Genomic DNA, 6,271 nt, shown 5'->3' on the forward strand with positions numbered 1-6,271 from the left:
CAGTTGAGTCAAAACTAGTTAAAACACAGCACGAGCTTCTGCAAATGCACCCAGTGCACATATTGAGTAAAGTGGTAAAAGGACCAAAGCACCTACTGTGTGCTGCCTAAGTGAGGTTATGTTATAGTGGATACAAAACCAATTAAGAGACAAAAAAAAATTCAGCATTGAGCACAAAAGCAGTAAGCACTGTGTGAAGGGCTTTTTTTTTTTTTTTTTTTTTTTTTTTTTTAACATAGTTTTAGCACTCTTTACATGAAAATTAAACTAAAATGCAGATGTTTTCCATGTTCATGCATAGCTCTGCTGGGAAGCATATTGCAAGCTGAACATCAGTTTTAAATGCTATATGTAAGCTGTGATTTACAGCATTTTTTTTCTGTCTCATAAAGGTCAGTGTCTCAACAATTTCAAATTAGACTCACACCTCAGGAGCAGGGTGCCTATTACGACCCATTTTGTGCCAGCAGTGCCCATGGACGTGCACAAACACCTCAGGGCCTCAAGGCTGGCACAGGCTGCTGGGTGCCCATGTAGCACAGGATGCTGGTGCGAGCACTTCAGCTGTGTCCATTTGGGCTTCCTGGTGCAATGGGGCTCAGTGAGGGCTCGGTGAGGGTGGCCAGAGGGAGAGACCTGGTACCAGGTGCAGCTACGGGAGTCCATGAGGTATGGCTGGCTTGCTCCATCCCCCCATGCTGAGCTGTTCCTGCAATCCCTGTGCAGTTCAGCAGGAAGTCTACAGTAAGAGGAAATCCATCCTTTTCCCAAGGACAACCACATGTGTTTTGGGGCAGTGTTTTTTTTATTATTATTTTCTCCCACAGGGCTGAGGCTTGTGAAGTCATGTCTGCTGCATTTCTCATTTCAAAATTCTGGACGAAATAAGACCTCATCTATAGGGCAAGGCTGCACTCTTGTCCAACAACAGTGGAGCTCCCCGCCTGCCACCCTGGAGCAGAAGCAGTGCCAGGCAGCAGGGTGTCTGGAGAGCCTGTTCCCCTCAGCCTGCCACAGTGCACGAGCCTAGAAATATCCTCCTCTCTGGCGAAGCAGCTCATCCAGCTCCTACTGGGGGAACATTTCAAATGCAATTGTCAGGGAGAAAGCACGATTCATTATTAAACGTGTTAATAGTAATAACGGCAGCAGCAGCAACAGAGGTGGATTGCATTCAAGATGCTCTGCATTAAAAAGCTTTTAGTGTTGTCTGCCTTAGTTTTCTCATGAATGGCTTCTGGGAAGTTAAAATCTGTTGATTTCCCTGGGATTTGTCCTGCTCTACACTGAAGTTAGGAGGATAGCCCTGTAAGCACAGCCACTTCATAGGGCAGGGTTGGTGATGCAGGGAAAATGTTGAATTCTCCAAGAATGCTTTCCAAGTACCCGTCTACAGACTGTCACTCATGTAGCCAAGATAGGAGTTTACAGTCCATTATGGAGCTGGCTCTTGTCTCCATCATTTAGACGGCTGCTCTTCTGCTCAGAAACCTCAAACATTTTCACAGGATTAAAATAAAGATTCCCAATCTGATCTCCTCGCAAACCTTAGCAGCACCCTCATGCCTGAGACAAGTGCACTGCCAGTAACAGGGATAGCCTGGCTGCTGCCTGTATTTGCCCTCTCCATTTCATCTGATGTGACCTGCCCCCTTCCCTCTTCCACCCTGAGGCTCAGTCTGGCCTTTAGTCCGTCCAACGCAGCCCTGGCCTCTTAAATTCACCCAGTTTCCCCTCCTTTTCCTGTTTTTGCACACATTTTCTCCTCACTTCCTGTTACACTTCAGCACTCCCCATGCCAAACCCTTGATAAACTTCAGTGGTGGTTACTACCATGAGAGCAAGACAGCTGAGGTTAACCATCAACCCTTGTTATCACCCCTAAGCACTGAAGAGGGGAGTGACCTTTTAAAGGACAAAAGGTTAGCACCTAAGGCTCTGTAGGGCCAGCGGCAGCACCTCTTAGTCCCACAACCACCTTTCAAGCGGGCACAGTGGGGTGGACCAAACCCTGATCCTGACCATGGGACCATGGACACCTGTGGACGTTTCCTTGTGGATTTACAAGGGAAGGAGATTGGGGGGAGGGGAAGGGGGTGGCAGTGCAGCCGTGTGCTATTTACACTGCCTTTTGCCTTCAGTTTATCAGGCATTACTCAGTTTATTGCCTAGCAGATTCGAAGTGTGTCAGCCTGTCTGGCTGGTGGTGACTCAGTGGCAGCGCCCTGCCCCAGGACAGTGCTGTTGCAGCTCCCACCACCCACCCCAGCCTTCCCCGTGAGCAGGCTTAGGGGCCAAATCAGCCAGCAGGGCACCACCACAGACAGCCACTATGCACCTTCCTCCTAGTCTCTTGAGTCATCCTGAAAGCAACCCTGTTGGCCTCTACCTTGTGCTCATGTGGCCGTTTACCCTCGAAGAAGCCTCCACCCTCTGCAGTAACTGGCCAAACCCACCTTCCTAAGCCCTTGCAACAAACAGGGTGACACAGAGGTGCCTCCAGCAGAGGTGCCCCACACCCTGAGTCATGTCACTAAATACAGCCCCGGGGTGTGTTTTTTCCTCCTGTTTGTCTTCCATCCAGCAGAAGAGCTCTTGAACCAGTTGGCAAGGAGCGGCAGCAGTTAAGGTGTTACTCACTCAGGTACCTGATGCAACTGGCAGAAACCAGTAGAGGGTTCCTTAAATTATCCATGATTCATCCCTTTGTGAAGTCATACCCCTTTTGAGTTTATCTTTTTATTATTATTATTATTATTTTTATACTGACTGATACTGTATCAGTTATTGTATTTTATTAGGCTTTTAGGTACAAGGTTTTCAACTGCACAAGAAAAATATATATGCCAGTTTGACAGCACAAAATTTGGTTTCCAGTGTGGATTTCAGTATTCCCTGTATCACATGTCACTCTCCAGGTGTCTGAGTGCTTATTGAGTCAAAGAAGATTTCCTGTGTTTATAATGAACAGATTATATGTGTTCTTTTCCAAGCACGTCCAAAGTTCCTCTTCATGGATCCCGACTCCATCATTTCATTGCCTTCCTGTATGTCAACCCTTCAGCATTAGCCTGGCTAAGCTAGCATTTTTGGTTTATATTTAATACTGTGGAAGTCTGGAATAAAGGGGCTGGAAGGAGCTCTGAGAGATCGTGGGGTAGACAGAGTCAACTCCAGCTCTTAAATTAAGAACAAATGTTAAGAGACTTTGCATCCGGGACAAGGATCTCTGCCAATGGAATATAGGTCAAGGATACTGCCTGGTATGGGTGCAGGCTTGAGTACATGAGGTCTTTGAGGGATCTTTACCATTTCAAATGTCAGAGTCAGATGGGTGTCCCTGCCACTGGAGGGGATCCAATGGTGGTTGTGTGATAACAGATAACAAGATATTAATGCATTAGGTGAGAATGTTGAAACACAAGTAATACATTCGTTTGTCTTAATACACCCTTTACATTCTGGAAGTCAAAGAACTGCCCTGTCAACTTTGAGGCTGGTGTAACCATCGTCTTTTCAGGAGGCTAGCACTGAAGTTATTGAGTGACTGGGTGTTACCTATCTGTTGTAAAGGACACCAGAGGAGTCACCACAGTGTCAACGTTCATCTCACGCCTTGGAGAAAAGGAATGACTGCAGGCCATAGCCAAGCAACACATTACAAGGAACACTGCAGCACTGATCTGATGTGGTCACTGTAGTCCAGTAACACATCTGGTGACAGAGGACGGAAATACTGCCATGATGAATAAAATATGTAAATTTTATATGGCCTCTGTTGCCCAGTGCTCATGCTTGTCCCCCCAAGCAGCTGCTGGTTTCCTGCCTTCATGCCCCATACTAAACTGTTGTGGAATCATAGAATAATTTAGTTTACAAAAGAGCTCTGGAGGTTGTCTGCTCTAATACCCCACTCAAGGCAGTGCAAATTTTGCAGTTACATCAGGATGCTCAGGGTCTTTGGAGTTTTGAATATCTCCAGAGATGGAGGTTCCTCAGCCTTTCTGTTTCCAATGTTTGACCTCTCTAATCGTCACACATTTGATTCTAATATCAAGTTGCTCCATCTTCTTTGTAACATCCCATTAAGCAGTGCTCTGCTCCTCCAGACTGAGCAAACCCAGCTGCTCTCGCAGCCTTTCCTCTTACATCATGTGCTCTGCCTCTAGTCATTTTGGTTGATCTCTGCTGGACTTGCTCCAGTATGTCAATGACTTTATTGTACTTAGGAGCCCCCCAAAACATTTTCCCAGATGCAGTTTCCAACTCTCCATTGTTTTCAAACTTGCAAAAAGATCAAGAATAGTTAATCTATTTATTTAAAGGAAATAAAAGAAAAAGTCATGTAAGGGCATGATCCCTGGGCTGTCTCTGCATTTAGCATTAGACAGATGGCTCAAATTCCACCTGTGTCTCTAGAGGCAGATGCAGCCCGGATCTAAATGGGTTGCTGCTCAGCTGTGGCCATGTCAAGTGCTGAGCATATGACACAACTGCTGGTGTGAAGGGAAAGAGGGGAAAATAGAGGTTTATAATCCTGCCCAAATGTCCTGGAAATCAGCACCAGAGCTTCTTCATAGTGTTTCCTATTTGCTCTAGATCTTAAACGATAAAAAAAAAATCTGCACTTGTCTGTCAGGTAAATAAGTTCCAGCAAAGAATAAGAGTCACAACAATGCTTAGGATCTCCTAATGGCTAGTTCTAGAATTAAATTACATTCATGAGGAAGTGCAGAAGCAGAGATGTGGCACTGGCTACATTTGTGGGACGTTGAAGTTCATGAGGAGGTAGGATGGCAGCAGTAGCCCACACAGAGGTGAGTGCAGTAGGATGAGAGGAAGGGCAGTGGTTTTATACCTGCCTAGAACAATGGAAAACCTTAGACTAGGCCCTGCCATGTAGATGGAAATATGATGTCTCACCGTTGGCTGTATGGAGACCCTCAGCACTGCACCATTTAAGAATTAGATGCCTGAGCTCAGCTAAATGAAGTTCTGAGATCTCACCCTTAGCCCTTGCAAATGGTCATCTTAGGATGAGTCCCCAGGGCTCATTTCTAATACCACTACACAGGCAAATATATTGATAAAATCAACACACAACAGCAATGCACAATCATCATCACAGAGTACCCACTTAGTCCTTGAATAATATACCAAGAAAAGTAAATGTTTGCAGAGTTCAATTGCCCGCAGTAATTTTTATGAAATATACCCAAGGTTCTGGAGAAAATATACTGAAAAACAAAACAAAACAAAACAAAAACAAAACAAAAACAAACAAACAAACAAAAAAAACATGTATTTTGGGTGTCCCACTGTCTCTCTCTTTGACAGAGAAGTTTTTTGATGCTTAACTGAATTCAGGGTCCTCTAATGTATCTCAGGTGGGGCACTCAAACACAATCATGCTCTGTCTTGTTAGACACTCTCAGAAAATTGGACGTTGAACTGTAAAAAACCTCTAAAAATAGAAAGTAATGCATCTGAACACAGTGCTATGTACTGCTGCAACAAGTAGTTGCCAGCGGTTGTACCACAGATGAGATTGTTATATCAGTGATGTCTTGGTGGTGATCCAAAAATAATTGTACCATTGCTATGCATGACTCAAGAAAGAACTACTTGTGTAGCTGGAAAGAACCAAAGGGCGACACATCCATCTGCTTGCCTTATGGCAGGCTCAGCTTGCTATTTATCACGAGCGGTGTTTTGAATTCTACCTTCTGTAGCCTGCACCTCTCATTTTGCCCCTTGGCAGGGAGCTGACAGCTCTGAGTCAGCCGCACCCTGTGGTCCCCACTCGAGCAGCCATATATTACGTGTCAGCAAGTCTTACTGAGCACCTGGGAGTGGGAGTCAAGGAGAATCGGTTTCTTGCAGGGTGCAAATTACATGCTTAGTGGGGCAGAGGGGGTGCAAAGCACACCCAACTGTGCAGGGCTGGAGTCGGCTGAGCTCCTTCCTGAATGCTGCCACCTCTCCTCGCCCTGGTATGGAGTCCCATGTTGTGATAAGAAAGGGAAATGGTAAAGCCACAAAGGAACATGCGAAAGGACAGGGAACAGATAGCTGCCAGAACTGGAAGTAGTGTCTTGGTGGGAGGTTCAGAGTAAATCTGTCATACTTAGCCACTCTTCCAGCTATTTCAGAGAAGGAATTTAGATCTGACTTCAGATATGCCAAAGTGGCAGCAACAGTCTTCTCTGTCCATATAATTATACCGATATAAATATATTTGTCATTCATCACAGACTGGGGTCCCCAGATG

Source organism: Aythya fuligula, chromosome 1 (genome assembly GCF_009819795.1).
Source record: "Aythya fuligula isolate bAytFul2 chromosome 1, bAytFul2.pri, whole genome shotgun sequence".
Classification (NCBI taxonomy): Eukaryota; Metazoa; Chordata; class Aves; order Anseriformes; family Anatidae; genus Aythya; species Aythya fuligula.